Source organism: Crocuta crocuta, unplaced genomic scaffold (genome assembly GCF_008692635.1).
Source record: "Crocuta crocuta isolate KB4526 unplaced genomic scaffold, BGI_CrCroc_1.0 scaffold121, whole genome shotgun sequence".
NCBI lineage: Eukaryota > Metazoa > Chordata > Mammalia > Carnivora > Hyaenidae > Crocuta > Crocuta crocuta.
In genome coordinates, this window is record NW_027528608.1 from 4,233,031 (window position 1) to 4,260,290 (window position 27,260).

Consider the following 27,260-nt stretch of genomic DNA (forward strand, 5'->3'; position numbering starts at 1 on the left):
ACTTTTGAGTCACGTAGCCCTGGGTTTGAATTCCAGCTTCCCTGCTTCCCCTCATTACTGCTCCTTAGTTACTGTCAACTTCAATGTTCTCATCTGCAAAATGGGATTCAGCACAGTGTTGTTGAAACAATTCAATAAGGCCATGCTTCCAGAGTGCTTAGTATGGTGCCTGGCACACAGTAAAATGCTCCAAATTCTTGGCCCAGTCAATAGCTCTACCCCTCAGTAGAGCCAAGCCGGTGACCCTGTCTGCTCAGGGAGCTCAGTGTGCAGTTCTGCCTGCTTTGGGTTCCCAGACAACAGGTTTTACCAGAGGCAGAGCCTGTTATACAGCCCTGTTCAGGCAGGGACACAGATTTGAAGCCTGAATATATACTACTGAATATAGTCCCCATGCTAGCCCAACCAGGGGTCTGCTGGGGTGCAGGGAGGCTGCATGGCCCATCCTAGAGTCCACTTATAGTGGCATCTGAGCAGAGTGCCCAGCCAGCAGCTCTGTCCACATGCAGAGCCAAGCCAGTGGGCAGTTCAGCTTGATTCAGCTCCCCCGCCTGTGAGCCATGCCAGCCTTTGAGACTGTTCTGCTTGTTCTACTCAGGAAAGGAAGCAGGTTCGTGGCCCCACCTACTCCTGAGTGTAGCATTTAATCTCGCCTGACCAGGAAGCTCGTCCAGATTCTCTGGTCCAAGGAACCAAGCCAGCAGTCCTATCTGACTACTCCTAACCAGCAGCATCTCCCTGACTTCAGAGCTTGGGCAGTGGCCTTGCCCAAATGGAGATCCTTGATGGTAAGGCCCACCACTTGACCCAACCAGAGCCCAAAACTGAGCTGACTGGGGAAGAACTATCTCTGCCAAAGCAAACCCAAAAAAATCTGGAAGAGAAAGCAGCTTACTCAAATATGCAGAATCGTGAAGAATCAGAAAAATGTGACATGACCAAAGGAAACCAATAATGCTTTAGTAACTGACGGTAAGGAAATGGATATCTATAAACTGTCTGACAAAGAATCCATAATGGTCCTCTCTTAAAGAAGTTTAGTGAGCTGCAGGAACATACAAACAACTAAAACTTAAGAAAACAATGAACAAATGAGGAAACATGAACAAATGAGAAGTTCGACAAAGAAATAGCAACCCCTCAAAATACTAAACAGAAACCCTAGTGCTGAAGAATACAATATCTGAACTAAAGAATTCAATAGATAGAAGGTTCAATATCAGACTTGACCAAGCAGAAGAAAGAAGCAATAAGCAAGAATATAGATTCATCTGAAAGAGTCCAGTCAGAGAAGCAAAAAGAAAAAGAATGAAAAGAGCAAGGAAAGTCCACATGTCATGGGGCTAACGGAATGCCATCAAAAGGAACAATATACATGTTTTGGGAATCACAGAAGGGGTGGAGGAGAAAGGGACAGAAAAGCAATAAAGACTGAAGAACTCTCAAACTTGGAGAAATAAATGGACATCTCGATTCATGAGGTCCAAGAGACCCCAAATAGGTTGAACCTGAAAAGAACTTCACCAAAATACCTTACAATTAAATTGTCAACAAAGACAAAAAGAGAATCTTGAAAGCAGCAAGAGAAAACCCACTCACCACATACAAGGGAACCCCCATAATATGATGGGCAGATTTATCAACAGAAACTTTGCAGACCAGGAGAAAGTGGGATGATATATTCAAAATATTGAAAGAAAAAACCTGTCAAGCAAGAATACTACTGGAGTAAAACTGTCCTTCAGAAATAAAGGACAAGAAAAAACTTTCTTTAAGGTTTTTTTTAAAGTTTATTTACTTTAAAAGAGAAAGAGCATGAGCAGGAAGGGAAAGAGAGAGAGAATCTCAAGCAGGCTCCACTCTGTCAGCATGGAGCCCAATGTAGGGCTTGAACTGACAAACCATGAGATCATGACCTGAGCCAAAATCAAGAGTTGGATGCTTAACTGACTGAGCCACCCAGGAGCCCCAGAAAGACCTTCCTGAATAAATAAAAGCTGAGGGAGTTCATCACCACTACCCACGCCTTACAAGAAATGCTAAATGACATTCTTCAAGTGGTAATAAAAGGATGCTGATTAACCTCATAAACATATGAATGTATGTATAAAACTCACTGGCAATGGCAAATAAGCAGGCAAAGTATCTGTATTCTCTAATACTATAATGGTGGTGCATAATTTACTTACCACTCCAGTTTAAAAGTTAAAAAACAGGGGTGCTCGGGTGGTTCAGTTGCTTAAGCATCCTATTGATCTCTGCTCAGGTCTTGATCTCAGGGTTGTGAGTTCAAGCCCCATGCTGGGCTCTATGCTGGGCATGAAGCCTACTTTTTAAAAAGTTAAAATTAAAAAGTAAAGTTAAAAAAACCAGACTCTTAAATATAGAGAACAAACCAGTGGTTGCCAGAGGAGGGGTGGGTGGGTGGATGGATGAAATAGGTGAAGGAGATTAAAAGTACACTTATTGTGATGAATACTGAGTAGTGTACAGAATTGTTGAACTGTTATAGTTTACATTTGAAACTAGCATAACACTGGATGTTAATTATACTTGAATTTTTAAAGTTAAAAAACAAATGTATTAAAAATAACCATAATTTCAATAATTTGTTATAGGATACATAATATAATAAATGTAAATTGTAACATCAATAACCTAAAATGTGAGGGGGGAAGTAAATGTATAAACTTTATGTATGCTATTGAAGTTAAGTTGTTATCAACTTAAAATAGGACATTATTAGATATTTTATGTAAGTCTCATGGTAACACAAAAGAAAAACCTACAGTAGATACACAAAAGATTGTGGTAAAGAAGCCAAAGCATACAGCTACAAAAAGCCACCAAACCACAAGACAAGACAGCAACATAAGCAAGAAACAATAAATCTACAAAACAGAAAAAAACTAACAAAATGCAAGAGTAAAGCCTTACTTATCAATAATTACTAAGAATGTAAATGGATTAAATTCTCTAATCACAAGACATAGAAAAGCTGAATGTATATGAACACAAGATCTAACTATATGATGCCTATAAGGGACTCTAGTTTTAATGGCAAACAAAGATGGAGGCACTGAGGTAGCTCAGTCAGTTGAGTGTCTGAATCTTAATTTTGGCTCAGGTCATGATCCCAGGGTTGTGGGAATGAGTTCCATGTTGGGCTTCATGCTGAGCATGGAGCCTGCTTTGAGATTTTCTCCCCCAACTTCTCTCTCTCTCTGCCTCTCTCCCTCACTCATGTTTTCTCTGTCTTCAAAATAAAATTTAAAAAATATTTTTTAATGGCACACAAAGACAGAGTGAAAGGACAGAAAAAGATATTTCAAGCAAAGAGTAACCAAAAGAAAGCATACCAGACAAAATAGATAAAAATCACATAGATGCAGAAAAGGCATCTGACAAAAATACAACATCCTTTTATAACAAGAGCTCTCAACAAATTGAGTATAGAAGGAATGTATCTCAGCATGAAAAAGGCCAAGTCTATGGCCAACATCATACTCAACAGTGAAAGACTGAAAACTTTTGCTCTAAGAATCAAGAATAAGACAATGGTGCTCACTCTCACCACTTTTTTTTAAAAATGTTTATTTTTGAGAGAGAGAGAGAGACAGAGTATGAGCAGGGGAGGNGGCTCAAACTCACAAACCATGAGATCATGACCTGAGCCGAAGTCGGATGCTTAACCAACTGAGCCATCCAGGCACCCCTTGCTCTCACCACTTCTATTCAATATAATACTGGAATTCCTAGCTATAGCAATCAGGCAAGGAAAAGAAATAAAAGGCATCCAAATGAGAAAAGAAGAAATAAAATTATCCATTTGCAGATGACATGATTTTATATACAGAAAGCCCTAACCACTCCATACGTACAAAAAACTGTTAGAACTAATCAACTAATTTAGTAAAGTTGCAGAATACAAAATCAACCTACAAAAATCAGTAGCATTTCTTTTTTTTTTTTTTAATGTTTTATTTATTTCCAGGAGAGAGAGAGAGAGAGACAGCGTGAGCAGGGGAGGGTCAGAGAGAGAGGGAGTCACAGACTGAAACAGGCTCCAGGCTCTGAGCTGGCAGTCAGCACAGAGCCCGACGCGGGGCTTGAACCCACGAACCGCGAGATCATGACCTAAGCGAAAGTCGGACGCTTAACCGACTAAGCCACCCAGGCGCCCCAGTAGCATTTCTATACACTCATAAATTATCTGAAAAAAAAAAAATAAAGAAAACAATCCCATTTATAATAACATCAAAAAAACCAACAACAAAAATACTTAGGAATGAATTTAATCAAGGAAGAGAAAGATCTCTACACTGAAAACTATAATACATTGATAAAAGAAACTGAAGAAGACAAAAATGAATGGACATGAATTCCGTGTTTATGGACTGAAAGAATAAATATTGCTAACATGTCCATACTACCCATCTATAGATTCAGTGCAATCCCTATTAAGATTCCAACAGCATTGTTTTAATTTTTTAATGTTTATTTATTCTTGAGAGAGAGAGACAGAGTACTAGCAGGGGAGGGGCAGAGAGAAGGAGACATGGAATCCAAAGCAGGCTCCAGGCTCTGAGCTGTCAGCACAGAACCCGACGCAGGGCTTGAACCCATGAATCGTGAGATCATGACCTGAGCTGAAGTCAGACACTTAACTGACTGAGCCACCTAGGCGCCCCTCCAACAGCACTTTTTACAGAAATTTTTTTAAAAATCCCAAAACTTATTTGGAACTACAAAAGATCCCAAAGAGCCAAACCAATCCTGAGAAAGAAGAACAACCCTGAAGGTACCACAGGTCATGATTGTAACTACATTACACAGCTATCGTGATCAAAACAGTCTGGTGCTGGCATAAACACAGACCTATAGACCAATGGAGCAGAATTGAGAGCCCATAAATAAACCCATGAATATGTAGTCAACTCATGTCAGACAAGGGAGCCAAGAATACTCAATGGGGGAAAGACAGTCTATTCAATAAGTGGTATCAGAAAAACTAGACATTCATAAGTAAAAGAAGGAAGCTGGACCCTTACCTTGCACCGTTCACAAAGATTAACCCAAAATGGATTAAATACTTACACATAAGACCTGAAACCATAAAATTCCCAGAAGAAAGCATAGGGGGGAACTCCTTGACATTGGTCTTGGCAATGACTTTTTGGATATGAAACCAAAAGCACAAGTAACAAAAACAAAAATAAACAAGTGGGGCTACGTCAAACTGAAAGGCTCCTATGCAGCAAAATAAAAATCAACAAAATGGGAAAGCAACCTACAGAAGGAAAGACAATATTTGCAAACCATATATCTGATAATGGGTTGATATTCAAATATATAAGGAACTCATTCAACTCAACAGCAAAAAACAAACAAAATAAAACAATCCAGTTTCTAATGCAAAGAGGATCTTAATAAACATTTTCTCAAAGACATATTCATGACCAACAGGCACATGAGAAGACGTTCAACTTCACAAATTTCCAGGGAAGTACAAGTCAAAACCACAGTGAGGTATTGGCCTCACACCTGTTAAACTAGCTGTTAAAAAAAAGAGAGAGAGATAACAAGTGTTAGCAAGGGGGTGGAGAAATGGCAACATTTGTGTACTGTTGGTGGAAATGTAAATTGATGTTTTTCTGTATGAAAAACAATATGGACGTTCCTCAAAAATTAAAAAATTAAACTACCGTATGATCCAGCCACTTCTGCGTATATGTCCAAACGAAATGAAATCACTGTCTTGAAGAGTTAGCTACACCCCATCTACATAGCAGCATTATTTACAATAGCCAAGATATGGAAACAACCTAAGTGTCCGTCGATGGGTGAACAGATAAAGAAAATATGGTATATATAATATTTTTCAGCCATAAAAAGGAAGGAAATCCTGCCATCTGCAACAATATCAATAGCCTTGAGGGCATTCTGCTAAATGAAATAAATCAGACAGAGAAAGGCAAATACTGTATGATCTCACTTATATGTGTAATCTTAAATAAAATCAAACCCATCAAAAGAGAGAATAGATTGGTGATTGCCTGAGGCAGGGGGTGGAGAGTGGGGAAAATGAGTAAAGGTAGTCAAAGGGTACAGACTTCCAATTAAAAGGTAAATTCCTGGGGATGTAATGTATCACGCAGCTACTATAATTAAGAGTGCCGCATTGTATATTTGAAAGTCGCTAAGTTCTTAAAAGTTCTCATCACAAGAAAAAAAAATTGTAGGGGCTCCTTGTTGGCTCTGTCAGTTAAGCGTCAGACTCTTGATCTCAGCTCAGCTCTTGATCTCAGGGTCCTGAGTTCAAGCCCTCTGGTCAGCTCCATGCTGCTGGGTGTGAAGCCTACTTAAAAAAAAAATTGAAACTATGTGAGGTGATAGATGTCAACTAAATTTAGTGTGAGAATCCTTTTCCAATATATACAAATATGAAATCATTATGTTGTATACCTTAAACATATACAATTTTATATGTCAATTTTATCTTCAAAAAAAACTGGAAAAAATGTTCAACACTCTTTAGCCACCTAAAGATAGCCATTCTTTCATGCATCATGAAAGGTATGTTACACTGATCTATAGCGTTTGAAGTCAACTAGAGGCCGAAATCCAGGGGCACTGGCATCTATCTGCTCCACACTATGGCTATCAGACCCAGGACTCAGGTCAGCAGGCCTTATCTCTGTGTGAACATTTTAAACCTTTACTGTCTTTACTGCTTCTCTGACTTTCCACATATTCCTTCTTCCTGTTATATAAACACTACATGCCTCCTCCACATCTCCGCGTGCCTGTCTAATAGTCAAGTCAAAATTAACACATCCAAAGCAAAGCTCCTGAATTCTCTCCCCAACCTGCCCTGCCCACAACGTTCCCCATCTCAGTTAAAGGCAGCTCTATTAGTTCTGGTGCTCAAGTGAAAAAGTTTGGAATCACTCTTAATTCTTCCATCTCAAACTCCACATCCACTTCATCAACACATTGTCAGCTCAGTCTTCAAAGTACATTCAGGGTCCAACCCCTTCTCTCTCTACCTCTACCGCTGCCTCCTGGCACAGAGAGTCATCTGCTCTCCCGGGATTACTGCAATGGCCCTAAGCAGACTTCCGCCCAGGACTCTTTATGGTTATTCTCAGTGCAGCTCGAACGGATTTGTGATCAATTAAGTCAAATCGTAATCCTTCCACTGGTCAAACTGCATGGCTCCCCATCTCAACCAGAGGAAACTCTGTTTATGTTGAAGTCTTAGATTTATGTGTTTCTTATATTGTTGTTGTGTTTAGTTCCCTGCTGTGGGTTTTTTTTTTGGGGGGGGGGGGGGACAGGGGCCTTTNGAGGAAACTCTGTTTATGTTGAAGTCTTAGATTTATGTGTTTCTTATATTGTTGTTGTGTTTAGTTCCCTGCTGTGGGTTTTTTTTTTGGGGGGGGGGGGTGACAGTGGCCTGATAGTGGTAGAAATGGAGGGAACTTGGTAGATAAAACACAGAAAAGGGGAAAACGTATGCAGTCAAATCCAACAAAAATGTTTCATTGTAATAATTCAACCACCTCTTTGCTTAGGAAGGCCTCTTTTCTCCAGAGTTTGATGAATATACAGTTGAGATTTTCATTTGCTTTCTGTCTTATAGGGAGAACATTTTTTGTTGGCTGCTACTCTCAAAAATGCAAAGATCTTACGAATTCTTTGCTTCCACTGAGCCAGAAAGTCTTTAGAGAAAAAGGGTAGAGCAGGAAAGGGGGTGTCATTTTCCCTTTTGATGCCAGCCCACCTTTGTGTGCTAAAATAAATCTATACGATACTGACTACCAATGTATTTATTCTTTACATTGATACAGAATTGGGAAAATACAATGAATGGAGATTTGTTAATCAAAAATTATCTTCTTTAAGCCAGAGCTAAGGCAAACCATCTATAACTATCAACGACTTTTAGAATGATATTCAATAAAATTTAGATTTATCAGTTCATTTTGAACACTTCCAGTAACTGGTCAATAGAAAGATTTATGCTTTTTACCACTTTAATAAGTCTCACAGACAGACTCTAATTTATTTCAGTAGACCTTCCTAAATACATTTTTAAAAATTTCCCTTCCAACTCTCTTAAATTACAAACCCATTCACTCTAAGAGAGACAGATTTAGGAGAAAATTGACCATGCTGTTTACATTAAGAATGGAAATAATGGCACTTATTTCCTTTAAAAAAATGTAACTGGAGGGGGGAAACATTTTGAAACAAGATGCCAAAGCAACATCTCATTATTCAATTATGAGATCCTTATAAGTCAGAAAGCTCTTTAACAAGCTGAAAGATGAGGTATTTCCCACGTAAATAAGAAACTAAAAATAGATATTCAAACAAGGCTTCTTTACTCATCTCAACACCAATTAGTGATGCACTGCTTCATTTACACATAAGCTGAGTTTGGGGAGTATGACTGTATCTTGCTTAGAATTAGGTTGTTTAATCCTTTGGGAAAATGGGAGTGTTTATATCTGTTTGGGCAACTGGCTACATGGAGGGCAAATAGTGCCCGAGATGTGAGCTTGCTGGGCACCCTGCCCAGAAGGAAGGGACATTCAAGATCAGCCTCAACTCTACAGGAAGGCCCAGACCAGGGTCCCCTGTCACACTTGGTTTTATCCAGACATTGCTTGTTCAAACAAGCTCAAAGCCAAGACTGGATCCCAAGGTCTTCTCAATTTAAACAAGATCTTTTTGACCAATTTTTTATATTTCATTTGGGAACCACCAACTTAGACAGAAACTTGAAAGTTCTTGTACATAGTTTCTTTTCCTTTATCTTAGATTTTCTTTAATATTGATATCCTACACTCTAAGTTTTGGTGAACAAGGACATTTGTGCCACAACTTCAGGAACCCTGATTGGATGCCTCTCTGTCCCGGCCTTGCTTGCTCTGGGCCTGGTGTACACACTTTCCTCCCTGGGTATCTGCTAAATGCAAGTCACCCCCCAGCTAGTATTCTCAGCTTGGTCCTTGATGGCACGTTGGCCCAGGACATCTGGGGACAGCTGGATCTTCATGCCTACTGTGAGACCTTCATGCCTATTGAGCATCACTCAGTACCCATTCTGGAGAGTTCAGATGACCCTGTGTTATCTACCCCTTCTTGGTCTACTCCATAGCTCAGTGAAACCAGCCCGAAATCTCACACCAGGGAAGGGCTTGATGCCCTTTCCAAACCCAGTTTCCTGTGCTCTGTGACCTCCAGATTATGGATAAAGATTTTAAGCCAAGGTGACTCTCTTGACATCAGTAAATCTCCAGACTATTCATCTCTATCCTCATGACTTTTTCAGCTAGCTTTCTACACATGCCAAGACACCGTCCCACACTCATTGGAATGAAATTTTTTTAAAACATCCTCCACATGAAGTGTCATCAATGTCACCATCTTGAGCCCTGCAGCTGCTTGTGATATGTAAGGACATCCATTCAGTCTGATTCCTTCCTTCTCTCCCTTTCTTAATACTTTCTCCCTGTTTTTCTTCAATGCCTTTAATGTTCTAGGAATGATTACATGACTTATTTAATTACTTTCTTAATTTAGAAAATCTTCGGGGCATGCGGGTGGCTCAGTTGGTTAAGCGCCCAACTCCAGATTTGGGCTCAGGCCATTATCTCATGGTTGGTCATGATCTCCACACTGTCAATGAGGAGCCTGCTTAGGATTCTCTCTTTCTCTCCTTCTCTCTCTGCCCTTCCCCGGCTAGTGCGCTCTCTCTCTCTCTCTCAAAAATAAATTAATTAAGAAGAAATAAAGGCTTAACATCATGCCATATTTGTTTCAAGTTCTTTGTCTTTTGTTTTTGTTGTGTAGGAAATAAAACATTACCACTAGAGGTAAAGTGTCTGTTTTCTTTCTCCATCCCAACCTCCACTTCTTCCTCTACAGATAACCAGAAGTTGGTGTGTATCCTTTCTGCTCTTTCTGTTGTTATATCTTTACAACCTCTGTATACATCTTTAAGGAATTTATAGTACTATTTTCCTTACTTTTTTTTAAAGTTTATTTATTATTTTGATGGAGTGGGTGTGCGTACATGGGAGGGGCAGAAAGAGATGGAGAGAGAATCCCAAGCAGGCTTTCAGCTGTCAGCTTGGGGTCTGATGTGGGGCTTGGTCCCACCAACTGTGAGATCATGACCTGAGGGAAAATCAAGAGCCGGATGTTTAACTGACTAAGGCACCCAGATGCCCCTATTTTCCTTACTTTTAAATGTTGCATTTTGTCATATTGTGCACATTGCCATTCAACATGTTCTTCTCTCCATTAATATAGTCACAAAATTTGTCCATCTTGATGCACATAGATACAGTTCAATCAATAATTTAAACTGCTTTGTATTAATCTAGTATATAAAATACCTGTTTTTAAAAATTTTTATTAGTTTATTTATGTTGAGAGAGAGGGAGGGAGAAAGCAGGGGAGGGGCAGAGAGAGAAGGAGAGAGAAAGAGGGAGAGAATCCAAGCACGTTCCACACTGTCAGCACAGAGCCTGATGTGGGGCTCAAAGTCATGAACTTTGATATCATAACCTGAGCTTAAATCAAGAGTCAGACACTTAACTGACTGAGCCACCCAGGCACCCTTAAAATATCTGTTTTAAACCCATTTTCCTATTGATGGGCATATACAAATTGTATTTCCCATTTTTATCACCAGTAATGATACACAATAAAGACCCTGATATAAGTCTCTTTATGCACTGCTTAATACCTCAAGGGTTTATAACTAGGTTTGGGATGGCTCAATCAAAAAGAGTATTATTCAATTTTTAATAGATACTGATATCTCAAATACAATGGATTTAGAGGGTTTAAAGAACAATGGGCCATTCTCATTTGTGGTCTGGCTTTCAGGGTGACTTCCTGTCTCTCCAATATATTTCAAACACTTGCCAGATTTTTTTATACTATGATGGACATGAAACATTTCATTGCTTAATTTTGAATTCCCTGATTATTGGCCAGGTGAGCATCACTTCAATGTTGATCTGTCACTAAAGCATCCTCTTTGGGATCATTGTATCTTTTGCTATTTTTTCCTATTGGGTTTCTTTTGTTAAAATGTATTCTGGATATGAATCTTTGGTCAGTTACAAATGTTTAAAAATAATTTCTGAAATGGGCTTGAATTTTAACCTGAGTTTTTCCACTTTTGTTCTTCTAAACTTCATATTTTCTTTTTATCTAATTCAGCAATTATTTCCCTTCGGTATGCTTTCTGGGTACTTCTGTCTTAAGCATATCAAGATTAAGTCCTCTTTTTTCTACTGAAAATCGTAAAGCTTTACTTTTCTTATTGTGGCCTTTAATTCATGTTGAATATACTATTGCATATGGAGTAAAGTAGAGGTTCGCTTTTCTTTTTTCAAGACAAGTCAATTTGAAGGAAAAGAATGAAGCAAAACACTTCCATTTCGAGTACTGGTGGATGAGTTCCCACTAACCCTACCACAAAAGAAATTAGAGAAGCTAGAAAAGTAAAATAAAATCTGCCAGCAAGCACCAAAGAGCTCCACCATGGTAACAATGAATTGTCAGGACAGGATCCAGGACAGGAAGAAGACCCTGGGAGTAGAGCCCGGCATTTTGGGCCACTTTCATCCAGGAGACATTTGCCAATTCTGAGGTGGGAAATCTGAGAAGCCAAGAGATTAGGCTCTCATTTTGACGGACTCAAGGGTGAGAGGGATTGATATTCAGGTCTGGCAAGCACATAAAAGATGAGTGAGCCTCAATCAGTTTGGTTTGAGACCACAAAAGTCTCTACTGTGGGTATAAGGCATGGGTAGCCCCCGGCAAGGACTTCTGTTCAGCTATAAACCCTCTCAAGCCCTGAAATTGTATTAAAGTAGTCCTGACTGGCTAGTGTCCCCAGTCATCTGACAGAAGCAAAAACTAATCTTTTCTGGAGTAAACCAACGTGATCCTAGTCCTCAAAACTTTCTACAAACAATATTGCACCTACAATGTCCAAAACACAATAAAAATAATCAGACCATAAAAAACCTAGGACAATGAAAATTAATAGAAATAATAGCCAATAGAAACAGACACAGAAACTCCAGACACTGAAGCTTCAAAAGAACTATAGTTACTATGCTCAAGCAGGTGAAGATCAGATTTGAGAATTTCAGCAGTGATCTAGAAACAAAATAAGAAGGAAATCCAAGGGGTGCCTGTTAGGCTCAGTTAGTTAGGCATCCAACTTCGGCTCAGGTTGTGATCTTGCAGTTCATGAGTTCAAGCCCTGCAATAAGCCCTGGGCTGACAGTTCAGATTCTGCTTCAGATTCTGTGTCTCCCCCTCTCTCTGCCCCTCCACTACTTTCTCTCTCTCTCTCTCAAAAATGAAAAACATTTTAAAAGGAAATTCGTGAATTGAAAAATAAAATAATCTGACTTAAGAACTCAGTAGGGACACCTGAGTGGCTTAGTTGGTTGAGCATCTGACTTTGGCTCAGGTCAGATCTCACAGTCCATGAGTCCGAGCCCCATGTCAGGCTCTGCATTGACAGCTAAGAGCCTGGAGCCTACTTCAAATTCTGGGTCTCCCTCTCTCTCTGCCTCTCCCCCACCCAGGCTCTGACTGTCTCTCAAAAAAAAGTAAACATTAAAAATAATTTTTTAAAGAACTCAGTAGATGGATTATTTAGCAGTATGTGCACAGATAAAGAAAGAATTAATGAACTGGCAGATAAAGCAGAAGAAAATATTCATGCTTAAGCAGGAAAGATAATGGTTTGGAAAAATTTGAAGAGAAAGTAAGAAATATAGAAGACCCGGAAAGGAGATCTAACATATCAGTAGTTGAAGTGACTAAGAAGTTATCAAAAAAATTTTAAAAACATCAATCCATCAACTCAAGAAGGCTTAAGAATACCAACGAGGATAAATACAAAGAAGTCAATACCAGGGGCACCTGGGTGGCTCAGTCAGTTGGACATTTTGATTTTGGTTTAGGTCATGATCCCAGGATTATAGGATCAAGCCCCACATCAGGCTCTGTGCTGACTGTGGAGCCTGCTTAAGATTCTCTCTTTCTCTCCATCTACCCCTCTCCATAACTCATGCTCTCTCTCTCTCTCTCTAAAATTAATTAATTAATTAGTTAATTAATTTAAAAAAGAAATCCAAATTTAAACCTATCATAATAAAACTGCTAAACCAAAGACAAAGAAAAAATTTTTTAACTGGGGGAAAAAAAAAAGATTGCTTTTAAAGAAGCAATGGTTAGACTGATAGACTACTACTCAACAAAAACAATGAAGCCAAAAGACAGTGAAGTAATATCTTTAAAATGCTAGAAGAAAACGACTATCAGGCTAGAAGTCTATATTCAGTAAACTGGTCTTCAAAACCAAAGGTGAAATGGAACATTCTCATACAAACAAACCAAAAGGATTGGATATCAGCAGAGTTACACTAAAGGATATACTAAAGAATATTCTTCAGACAAAAGGAAAATAGTCCCAAATGGAGGTCTGAAGGTGCAGAAAGGAAGAAAGAGCAACATATATAGGGCTAAATATAAATGAATATTGGCTGTGTTAAACATAATAATAATAATGTATTGTAGGAATTGCATTTTATATATATGTATAGAATTAAAATATTAGGCAACAGTGGCTTAAATATTATTTAAGCCAGTAAAAAGGGTTAAAGAATTCTATGATTCTTACATTTTTTTCTGTGAGGAGATAAAGGTACTAATCAAATTAGAATTATATATAGAATTATATAAGTCAAGTATACATATTACAAGTCAACATATATATTTGCTGTAAACAGCAAAAGATAAAGCACCTTAGAACTGTTTAAAAGAGTGTATAACATTTAGGCTGATTGAGGAGAAAATGGAATCATAGAAAATACTTGATTAATCCAAAACAAAGCCCAAAATGAGAGAAGGGAAATATAGACTATGCAAGAGAAATAGAAAGTATTGAGTATGGTGGTAGACTTAAGCCCTGATATATCAGTAATGGAAATAATATAAATAGATTAAATTCTCCAAAATTTAAAAGACAGAAGGCACCTGGGTGGCTCAGTCAGTTAAGCATCCCAGCTTCTGCTCAGGTCATGATCTCACAATTCGTGAGTTCGAGTCCCACATCAGGCTCTCTGCTGTCAGCACAGAGTCCACTTTGGATCCTGCCTACCTATCTCTCTACCCCTCCTGCTTGCTTGCTCACTCTCTCTCTCTCTCTAAAATAAATAAACATTTTTAAAAAGACAGTTGAAAGACAAAGAAGTTGGGGCACCTGGGTGGCTCAGTTGGTTAAGTAACCAACTCTTGATTTCAGTTCAGGTCATGATCTTGCCATTGTGACGTCAAGCCCCACATCAAACTCCACGCTAAGCATGGAGCCTGCTTGGTATTCTCTTTCTCTCCTTCTCTCTCTCTCTCTTTCTCTCCCCCCCTCCCTCCCTCTCTCTCTCTGCCTCTGCCCCTCCCTGGCTCATGTTCTCTCTCTCTCAAAATAAATAAACATTTTTTAGAAAAAGACAAAGAAGCACTGAATTTTTTTAAACCAACTGTATATTATTTACAAGAGTTCATCTTGTGTCTAAGGACACAAGAAAGTTGAAAATAAAAGGATGAAAAAAGATATATCCTGCAAACACTAACCGAAAGAAAGATGTATGGCTATGTTAATATTAGTAGATCAACAAAGGATATATTAAGGCAAAAGGCATTAACATAGATAAATATGAAAAATTCATGATGATACAGAGTTCAATTAATGGGGCAGAGGAAATAATTCTAAATTTGCATGAAACTAATAATAGACTGAGAATATATAACACAGACTTTGAAGGGACTCTAAGGGGAAATAGACAAATTGGCAATCGTGGTAGATTTTAACACACTTCTTAGTGACAGACTAGGCAGACAAAAAATAATCAGAGAATGTATAGACTTGAACCATACAATAACAGAAACTAAACAGAAACAGTCTTAATGAAAGAGTATAGAACACTGCATTCGACTGAAGAATACATTTAAAGTAAGTGTCAACTGATATCATGTGGTGTCTGAAATCATAGAGGATGTTTTTAATCATAAGGTAATCAGGCTAAAAAGCAGTAAGGGTAAAACAACTAGAAAATTCCTATATGTTTGAAAATTAATAACCTATGAGTCAGAGAATGAACTACAATGCAAATTACAGAATAATTTGATTAATTAATGAAAACACAACACACCAATGTAATTAGGTGTACCTAAAACTATGTTTAAAGGAAATTTTTGCTTTAAATGCATATATTAAAGAAAAAGAAAGCCTAAAAATCAATGAACCATGCATCCACCTCAAGAAGTTAGAAAAAATTAAATCAAAGGCAAGTAGAAAGAAAGAAACAATTTAAGAGTAGTAATTAATGAAATACAGAACTAGAATACAGTAAAGAAAATCAACAAAGGGCTTTTGTTTGAAAAGGCTAATAAACTCCTAACAAGATAAAAAGGAAGAAAGTTACAAATAAGTGCTTTCAAGAGTGAACAAGGGGATGTTACCAAAGATCTTAGAGATATGTATAGAGAGAATATTAGCATCACATGAATAATTAAATTTCTAAAAGTGTGGGGAATTTTCTTGTTATCTTTTCAAAAACTCATGTCTAGCTTAATTATAATGTTGACAGAAAACAGATGCTATAATGAAATCAATCCTTTGAGGTGTGCCTGGGTGGCTCAGTTGGTTAAATGTCTGACATCAGCTCAGGTCATGACCTTGTGGTTTGTGGGTTTGAGCCCCACAACAGGCTCTGTGCTGACAGCTTGGAGCCTAGAGCCTCTTCAGATTCTGTCTCCCTCTCTCGCTGCCCCTCCCCCATTCACACTCTCTCTTTCTCTCTCTCAAAAATAAACAAACATAAGGGTGCCTGGGTGGCTTAGTCGGTTAAGCGTCTGACTTTCGCTTAGGTCATGATCTCACAGTTCGTGGGTTCGAGCCCCACGTCAGGCTCTGTGCTGACTGCCAGCTCAGAGCCTGGAGCCTGTTTCAGTCTGTGACTCCCTCTCTCTCTGACCCTCCCCTGCTCACGCTGTCTCTCTCTCTGTCTCCTAGAAATAAATAAACATTTAAAACTAAAAATTAAAAAAAATAAACATTTTAAAAAATTTTTAAAAAGAAATAAATTCTTCAAAATGTATGGCTCAGTATATGGTTAATTTTTAAAAATTTCTAAGTATGCTTGAAAAGAATGTTTATTCTGCAGCTATTGAGTGTAGGGTATTTTATAAGAAATTAGGTCAAGTGTATCAACAATCCTATTGTTATATCTTCCTCGTTGATTTCTGCTTTGTTCTATTAGATACCAAGAGATATCCTAAAATCTCCCACTATAAATAAGGATTTATATATTTCTATTTGTAGTTTTCCATTTTTGTCTACTAACAAATCAACTTTTAGTCCAACTGTCACCGTTTTGAAAGTAATCTTTATTGTCTTCCATAGATGCTTTTAAGATCTCTTTGTCTTTAGTTTTCAACAGTTTTTTAACATATATATTAACATAATATATAATGTATATTAATTTATTAACATATCATATATATATTTGAGGGTGTATATATTAACACATCACATACATATATATTTGAGGGTGTGGTTTTCTTTGTATTTACCCTACTTGAAGTTTTTAGTCTTCATGAATCTACAGCTTGATGTCTTTTAAACAAATTCTTAGCAATTGTTATCTCTTCAAGTAATTACATATATGTTGAACTTTGTCACTATATCTTACCCTTTCTACTGCATCTCCTCTTCTTTTTGCAGTTCACTGTAAACATTTTCTTCTGATTTATCTTCTAGCATCTTACTAATATTGCTAGATGCAGCACTGGCATCATCTGGGAGCTTGTTTGAAATACAGATCTCAGCCCCAACAAAGCCTACTGAACCACTGATAAAGGAGCTTTGAAATCTCCACCCATAACAGTAGATTTGTCTATTTCTTCTTGCAGTTCTATCAGTTTTTGCTTCATATATTTTGAATCTTTGTTATTGGGTGAATAAACATTTAGGATACTTATTTCATAATGACAATCTCTGTTATTATTTTTTAATGTGAAATCTATTTTGTTTGGTATTAACATAGCCACCCCAACTTTCTTTCAATTAGTATTAGCATGGCATATCTTTTTTCATTCTTTTACTTTTAACCCATTTGTGTCTTTATATTTGAAGTGTGCTTCCAATAAACCACATATTGTCGAGTCTTGCTTTCTTATCCATTCTGAGACTCTCTGCCTTTGCATTGAGGTGTTTAGACCATTTACATTTAATGTGATTATTGATATGGTTACATTTAAGTCTATTATCTTGCTACTTGTTTTCTTTTTTTTTTTCTGTCCTGTGTTCTATTTTCCTCTTTTTCTGTCTTCCTTTGATTAATTGAAGGCTTTTTATGTTTTAACTGCTTTGTGAACTTATTAAACATAATTCTTCATTCATTCATTTGCTCTAGGGTTTACAGTACGTATTAATTTATCACAATCTGCTTTACAATGATACTGTACCACTTCATATAGTGTATAAGAATCTTACAATAGTATACTCCCATTTCTCCTATCAAGATCTTTACGATATTGTCATACATTTAATATAAATTTACATGACTATAATCTTTGCTTGTGTGATTCTGCTATGTATTGTTTCTGCTGGCATTTTTTTTATGCTGCTCTCTCTCTCTCTCTCTCTCTCTCTCTGTATACTTTGTGTATGCTTTTGTTTGTTTAATTTTACTGTGTGCTCATACTTTTTTTAGCACTTCACTTAGGTAAATTCTTTGAGCTCATAAGGAAGGTGGGCTCCTCCAGAGAGCATTTTCAATGGTTTCTTAGGCACTACCAGAAGGGAAATATTTTATGTTAAAACTTCAGATTGAGATCTTTTTTTCAGAACTGTGTAAATAATATCAATCTTGGGAACAAACTTGTATGAGGACTTGTTTGTGATTACATTCAGGAGAAACTGCTTCTCATCTTATCTTAGCACTATATTTCCAGACTGGTAATTTTCTGTGAAATTCCCTGAGGGTAGTAGACCACCCTGCTTTCTTTCTAGTTCATCCTTTCTTTAAGGGTGTGATTTCTGGCATCGCGGTTATATAATGTAGGTCTCCTATTAGACTCCCTATTTTAGATAGGCCCGAAGCTGTGTCCTGCACTCCATAGCCAAAAAGGAGATAAAAATCAAACTTTAAGTCCATCTTCTTTACGTGCCCTGAAGATAAATAGAAAGCATCTATGCTTCTCTTTCTGAGCTCCTCTCTTTACCTGGATTTTTGGTTTCCTACTTTCTTGCCAGCTCATTGATTCATTTAATAATTCATATAAAAATTGCTTTCATCTGGAATTTTTAGTTGTTTTCACTGGGAAGGTTGGCCAGGGTATCTCATCCATTGCATAGTCTATAATGGATATCCTCCAGAGGGATGTTTCTGAAACACCAACTGGATCATTTTGCTTTACTATTTAAACATCTTCAGTGGTTTCAATGCTTTCACAATAACATGGAAACTCCTTAGCTTGATACCCAAAGATTTTCCAGACTGGCCTCTGCTCACCTCTCTACCTTACCGCTGCACCGCATTCTCACATCTCTCTGTCTTTTGTATGTAATCTCTTCTCCCAGGTTAGCCACTGCTTTCCCAGAAAACCACCTAAAACTCAGGCCAGGTATGAGACTTGATCTGCTGTTCACAAATGCTACACCGCTTATCCCTCATTGCAGTGTAAATCATCTGTTGCTAGATCAATACCTGCAGAAACCACAGGATATAATTTTCCAGCATAGGCGATAGCTCATAACAGGTATTCAACAAGTGTTTCTTAAGTGATTAAGTGAACAAACCATTATTGCTGTGGTTCTGAGGCAACTGAGTATTAGAATGGACTAAGATTTCATAAAAGACAGGGGACATGAGTCAGAATACTTCATAAAATTTAAACTTAGAAAAGAGAGATAACTTTAATCTGATACTGATTTTCCAAAAAGTTCAAAGTCTTAAAATTTCTCACAAGTCATATGTTCTGAACCTTCAGAAAAAACCCAGGCAGTTAAGTTAGAGAAGCATTGTCTTCACAGGCTTGCATCTTCCTAACAAAATTCTGAGCAATGTAGGATGTCCATTTCTTGCTCCGAAAAACAACATGAGCCAGATCAGGTCTCAAAGAGCAGAGCAAAATGAAGAACTGCTATTGGGGCATGGGGTGGCATTGGGGAAATAGGAGGTGATTTGGCCTTTTGTTAATAAGCATGATGGTTGATCTGTACTAGAGGTGGCCTGAATATAATCTAGTTAGTAGCATTAATCTTTACTAATACTGGCTATAGAGAACTGTTCTTACATTTCCTCCTCCCTTCCAGAACTGTCTCCAACTGCATTTTCATCCTCTAGGATAACCAAAAAAAGAAAAAAAAAAGAAAAGAAAAGTAAAGAAAAGAAAAAAAGCCCAACTTGAAATATAAACCCAAGAAACACAGAAATTCCAACTGGAATAAGAAATCAGATGCAAAGACATTAATTTTCACTGTTATTGTTCCAGCTGTTATACTGTTAATTGATACAACCTATTTATTCATAAATAAATGTATTCATAGCAAAAATATGGATACTCAAACCTGATGTAACCGTCTGTCTAAAGATTTAAATTTCATCAAACTTAGAAAATTCTTTAAAAAAAATTTTTTTAATGTTTATTTTTAAGAGGGAGAGAGACAGAGCATGAGTGAGGGAGGGGCAGAGAGACACACAGAATCTGAAGCAGCCTCTAGGGTCTGAACTGTCAGCACAGAGCCCAATGCGGGGCTCAAACCCACGAACCGTGACATTATGACCTGAGCCAAAGCAGTACACCCAACATACTGAGCCACCCAGGCACCCCCAAACTTAGAAAATTCTTAACTGCAATTATGAGTCAGTGCTGGAAAAGAATCTTTCCTGACTTACAGTACTTTCTGCAGTGTGGGAAAGATAAAATTTCCTACTTAGGTAACTTGGGGAGGATTAGTATCTTTTCATGCTCTACAATCAAATGGTTAACATTAATTAAGGATGCATTTCAATTATTATGACAATACATCTATTTGGTAGCCACAAAAATGCCCCCAAAGAGCACCATACATTTGATGATTTAAATTTTGTATATCGAGGGGCACCTGGGTGGCTCAGTCAGTTAAGCTCAGACTTTGGCTCAGGTCATGATCTCACAGTTTGTGAGTTCAAGCCCCGTGTTGTGATCTGTGCTGATGGTTCAGAGCCTGGAGCCTGCTTCAAATTTTGTGTCTCCCTCTCCTCTACCCCTCCCCTACTCACGCTCTCTCTCTCAAAAATAAATAAACATTTAAAAAATTGTATATTTAAATTTATGGTTTCTACACTGCTACTCACTAAAAACCAAGAGCAAATAAAACGACCTCAATAGCCAAGAGATGAACATGATAAAATGTGTGTTCAAAGCTAAATGGTGCTGAATCACAGCTATGCACCCTGTAGGCCAATCTCCTTGAGATGTCTGGCAGTTCAAGCTTGGCCACTTGCCAAGGCTATCTTTAAATAGGGACTGCTTCAAAATGGAATTCTGGAAGCACCTGGGTGGCTCAGTTGGATAAGCGTCCAACTTTGGCTCAGATCATGATCTCACAGTTTGTGAGTTAGAGCCCCACTTTGGACTCTATGCTGACAGCTCAGAGCCTGGAGTTTGCTTCGGATTCTGTCTCTCTCTCTCTCTCTCTGCCTATCCCCTGCTCATGCACTGTCTTTCTCTCTCAAAAATAAACATATTTTTTTAAATGGAATTTTGCATCACAAGTGCATCCCAGCCAAGACACTCAGAGAGACTGAGCTTCCTGCTGTCCTGGCCAGGCCCACACCCCAGGTTGTCCCTCTGCAGCCTGTAGCAATAACACTTTACTACACCTGTGTTCCCAATGAAATATCAGCATAAGTCTTGTTTTCTCTCTCGCATATCTAGAAACGAAGGAGACCCACAACACAATACAGGCAACCAAACTTAACTTCTATTAGTTATTTTAGTATAACTGATCCATTGACACTTTGAGCATGATGTTAATCTTTCTGAGTCATAGTTTCCTCATCCGTAAAACTGAAATCAGCTCACTGGCCCCACAGAGTTGTTGTACGGAACATTCATGAAAAAGCTGTGCAGCTCACAGTTCCCCTATTGATACGGCAGATCGTGGGGACAAGGACTCCCATTGTGCCTGACACTTGTGGAAACTGATAAATATATGAAATAAATGTTAGGTAAATGCTCTACTTATGTTTTCCTGCCTAACAAATTACCCCAAACCTTAGGAGACTAAAAACAACAATAATAGGGGTGCCTGGGTGGCTCAGTGGGTTAAGTGTCCAACTCCAGCTCAGGTCATGATCTCATGGTTTGTGGGTTCAAGCCCTGTGTCAGGCTCTGTGCTGACAGCTCAAAGTCTGGAGTCTGCTTCAGATTCTGTCTGTCTGTCTGTCTGTCTCTCCCTCCTCCACTTATACTCTCTCTCTCAAAAATAAACAAACATTAAAAAATTAAAAACAAAAGCAAAAAATGTATTATTATCTATCACACAGGTTCTGAGAATCAGGAATCTGACAGCTGATTAGCTGGGTGGTTTTAGTTCAGAGTCTTTTATGAGGTTGTAGTCAACCTGTTATCTAGGGTTTCCATCATTACAAGGCTCAACTGGCACTTCAACATTCAAGCTCACTCACATACTATTGTTGGGCCTCAGTTTCTCACTGGCTTTTGGCAGGAGGCTGCCTCCAGACTGCTCACAACATGGTAACTGGCTTTCCTCAGAACAAGGAAGAAAGCAAGAGAGAGCCCCCAAGATGGGACTCACAGTGTCTTTTATGACCCAATCTTAGAAATCACACATCTCCACTTCTGCCATAAGTTATTGGTCATGCATATCAATCCTGGTATAATACGGGAGGAGACCATACCAGGTAAAGAATACTGGGAGGTGGGGCCCATTGGAGGCCATCTTGGAGCTGGCCACCACATTAAATTAATGAATAAAAACACCCTTTAGGAAACTTCCATGCCCTGTTTATCCAATTTCTATAAGTAGGGGTCCCCATAAACACTCCTAACGTTTTATCCTACACTTTACTACTTGCCTCATCTAGGAATGGGATACAATGGTGGGTGATAACCACTGGTCCACATTTCTAGACTGGGTGGAATGAATCTATTTGAACTTATGAGTAAAAATGCCCTCTTCCTTCTGAACTAGTTGATGGTGGAAATCCTGGTTAAGTGAGTCTACTCTGTGGACCTAAATATTCCTTTGGATGGACAGTTCCAAAGTTTAAATTGGCTAAATTTAAAGAGTCAGAGGAGCCACCTAGCCAGGACGCCTGGCCACTCTTTCCAATATATCATCACTGTAACAGGGTGATATTCAGTCTCCGTCCATGTGATTCTCACGGCTCTCCTTGGTTGGTTTTGAACTCGGGCAGGAACAAGAACATCCTTTATCAGCAGTCAGACCCCAGCAAGAAGGAACACCATACCAGAATGAGGCAATTTTATTTAGTGGTACCAGGATATTTTACATAATTACAATTGAATAGGATCAATCATCATTTTAGGAACTTTATTCATTGGTTCTCCTCAGTGAGATGAAGAACAATTTTAATATAGTAATTAGGTTACTTTTCTTTCCTGGAAATTTAAATCCTAATGTTCTTGGGGTGCCCGGGTAGCTCAGCCAGTTGAGCGTCCAACTTTAGCTCAGGTCATGATCTCACCGCTCATGGGTTCAAGCCCCGCATGGGGCTCTGTGGTGACAGCTTAGAGCCTGGAGCCTGCTTCAGATTCTGTGTCTTCCTCTCTCTCTCTCTCTTTCTCTCTCTCTCTCTCTCAAAATAAATAAACATTTAAAAAAATTTAAATCCTTAATGTTCTTTATCTTTGTAGGGGTATTTACTCCCCACAGAATGCTAAATCAGAAATTTAGCCATAGCACTGGCATGCATTCAGGGTTTTAGTAACTTACACTCAAATTGAAATGGAACAGCCACAAGATGTGAGAGGACTGTAGCTTTATAAGGTTCAATCACTTCCTTTTGTACACACCGCTGGACTCCGGCAAAGCCTACTTTGTGATGTGATCCTTGAGTTCCTGTGAGATACGAATGTAATTCTTCAATTTTAAGATCCATTTCCCCCACATTTTAATGGTCCTGTGATCAAGATGTTAAAAGAAACTTGCCAGTGATGTTTTTTGTTATTATATGTACGATGCATGTTAAAATTAGTGTTTTAGAATCAAAGAAATGTAAATCTGTTGCACCTGGGCTTATGGAAATCACCCAGCTTGAACTGTCCAGGTGAAAGTTGTTCACCACTAACATCTGGTATCCTTTTCCTGATGGTTTCTGATAGGTGATTTGCCTGTGTCTCCTAGCAACCCTGATAAGTTTGATTCGGGTGGGGGGGGAGATTTGGGGAACACTAAACCACTGACATGTCTAGCTGAATAGGCCATTAGCACCAACACGAGCAGAGACTTCGCCAGAGGGCACATGATATCCTTTGTTCCTAGGCTGTTCCAAATACCTACTGGGGCTACCACAAGGAGTGAGCCCTTTACTTGTGTCTCTGAGCCCTGGAAATAGAACTTAATTGTAATTCTTCCAGGGTGAGGTAGGACCAGGACATCCAGATAGGTAGTAGAGAAAAGACATTGCTTAGAACATCTAAATGGTAGAAGCACAGGCTGGAGGAAGGGTCCTTGACTAAAATGGTAGAATATGCTAGAATACTGGTCTAAGAAAAAGGGAAAGCAGCCGTGAGTGATTCCGTGAAAAAAAGGGTGGAAAATAGCAACCTTCAGCCCTTAGGAGTTTAGTGTGTGTTCTATATGAGAATTAGCAATGATGTGGAAGTGAGCTGCTGACATCCTCGACCACACCAAATATTTCTTTATGACACCAATACCAGAAAAAGAGTCGGTAAAGAAAAAAGATGTGAGGGAAGATTAGATTCAACCGCTGAGAATAGAATTCATGGCTTAACACTGCTGGCTAGGAAATATGCTACCCTTGTTTGAAAGTATTTATATTCAAAAGAATTTCTGTATGGCTTTATCTATAAGCCCAGGCAGAGGTGAAGGTGAATATAAATTAGAGACAAATCGTCTGCCATAAGCCATGATATGACCCATAGCAAGGCAAAGGATCCACTGGTGATAAAAATGCACTACACGGACCAGGAAAGGGCACAGCCTCCGGCCAAACGTTCTCACAGCAATTTACAGAAGCCCTAATTTGGAGGCCCAACGTAAGGGCAGTTAGTCTGTGCAGTTATACCATTGCATGTATAAAATGATTCCTTATCTAGTCCCTGTAGCTTCATGTTATTACTGCACAGTCATAAAGTGTAAGGAGAATGCCCACTCCATCTTTCAGGGTGGCACCCACCCCTAGCATAAAGGTGAACTCCTAGCAGCCACATTTGTACCACCGGACCAGGATCCCTGGCAACAGCTGGCTGGATCAGGGGGTGGACAAGTGTCAAGCTGAGCCAACCTGATGCTCAGAATGAGGAGTTCAATTTGGACTATTTCCTTGTATGATGGGATACGAACCTAGAAAATAGACTGTGTCTATAACCGCCGATGAGGCAGGAGGAGAGGGACAAAGCTGACTCTGCAGGAGAAGGGGAGGCAAAGGACGCAGAAAAGAGGGGCAACATAGGTACAAAGAGTCCTGGTGGGTCCTGGTTCTAGTCCTTTCTCAGGCCTGAGACTTGGCTCCATTAAATGGCCTTCTGTATGTACTGTATGCACTAGTTCTCTCTGTTTGCTTACGAGTCATAAGATAGGACCATAGATTTAATGTAACTTAATATACCTCGTATTTCTCTGGTCTAAGTGTGAGCCACATTGTTCTCTGCCATCCACCCCAACTCCCGAGCGGGCCAGAAGGATGAAGGAATGGGAGGCATAGTGTTAACCGAAAGGTGGCTCTTGTGGTAGAGAAAAAGATAATTTCTAATATGGAAGAAAAGAATTATGACCTTCTTATTCCCTGCTAGCTATATGTCCAGCTGCAGAGCAGTGAATTACACATGGCAAGTACTACTAAATATTTGTTCAACTGAATTTAAGTATATACTGATTGAATTTAATGTCTCAAACTAATGTCCAACACTAGTCGTCATACTTTATGGGGTAACATTGGAAGCATCCTCGCTGAATGGGGAATGAGGAAAGGATAGATGCTCTTTCTGTTATTATTTAATGCTGTCCAGAAATACTAGCTAGTATGCTAAACAGGAAAAAGATAGGACATGAAATGCTGTACAAAGTTCTGGGAAGATGGAATAGATGTACTCTTCCCTAGTCCCCCAGCTAAGTACAACGAAAAACCCTTGATTTCGTATATAAAATGAACATAAACTCAAGGTGGAAAGAAAGAAGCAGACAGGCTAGGGACCTTCAGGGGTGACCACCATATTGTCCTCAAGGAACAACATGGTAGGTAGTTCCCTGGATTTTCTTCTGCCCTCAATATCTCAGGCTTGTATCTAAAGCAGCCACACACCTTGACACACCAAGCTACACAAATGAACAAAACTCCCCTTCAAAGCTCTCCTCTTTCTAACCAAAGGACCAAGAAAGAGACTAGAAAGACAGAAAATGTTTAGAAAATACCTGTTCTACTCCAGCTAAAAGCCCTAGGAAGAAACCATGGCCCCCATCTGCCAGGAGAGGGTGTGTATAGAGCCTCGACTTCCACGCTAACTACTGTAATGAGGTGCCTTGAACGCCCTGTCTGGGTGGTTCCAGAGAAGGCTGAGTGGGGAGCTGGGATCTCCCCCGCCATCCTGTAGTCACTCCCCCCAGAGGTAATGTTAGAAAGAGCCAGGAAAGAGTGATAGAGAAAAAGCACACCCTCCCCCTGTGGGGTCAGTGGAGGATAGTAACAATAACCCACTCTTATACCTCCCAGCCACAGTGGTGTCGTGGAAGCCCTACTGGGGAGCCTGAGCATCCACTCCCCATCAGCAGTAACAAGGAGCCTCTTCCTTTACAGGTACAAATAGAGGCCAATCCTATCACCGCCTGGTAGTAACAAAGCAGCACCACCTTTTCCTTGGTGTCAGAAGAAACCAGCTAAAACAGGAGGTTTAAATGGGATCCAGATTCTCATAACATAATACCCAAAATGTCCCAATCTTCAATCAAAAATCACTCGTCATACCAAGAACCAGGAAAACTTCAACTTGAATGAAAAAACGGCAAGCATTAGACACCAATACCAAAATAATGGAGAGGTTGTCGTTATCTAAGAAATATTTCAAAGGAGCCATCATCATATGCTTCAGCAAGTAATTATGAACAAGCTTGAAACAAATGAAAAAACAGCAAATCTCAGCAAACGGTAGAAGATAAAAGAAGAAGTAAATGCAAAGTTCAGAAATACAATACAATAAATACAATAACTGGAAATGTGTCTAGACACTCAGTTTGTTTAAAAGCTCAACATGGGCACTCCTGGGTGGCTCAGTTGGTTAAGCATCTGACTTCGGCTCAGGTCATGATTTCACGGTTCGTGGGTTCAAGCCTCACATCAGGCTCGGTGCTAACAGCTAGCTCAGAGCCTGGAGCCTGTCTTTGGATTCTGTATCTCCCTCTCTCTCTCACCCTCCTCTGCTCATGCTGTCTCTCTCTCTCAAAAATAAATAAAACATTAAAAAAATAAAATAAAATAAAAAATATATAAAAGCGCAACATGGAGGGGACAGAGGAAGAAGGAATAACAGAGGAAAGAATCTGTAAACTTGACATTAGAAAAATTGAAATTACCCAATCTGAACAACAGAGAGAAAGCAGACTTAAAAAAATAAATAAATAAGCAGAATCTCAAGAGCCTGTGGGACTATAACACAAGATTTAATATTCCTGCCATCAGAGTCCCATAAGGAGAGGAGAAAGAGGGTGTGCCCCAAAACTATTCAAAGATATTATGGTTTAAAGTTTCTCCAACTTGGCAAAGACAGAAACCTATAGATTGAAGAGAGTTTTTTGATCCATCTTTTAAATAGGATAAATCCATGCCAAAACACATAGCTGTCAAACTTCTTAAAGGTAAAGGCAAAGAATATATCTTCAAATAGTGAGAGAGCAACAGTGATTTAATTACAGGGAAGAGCAATTTGGATGACTGCAG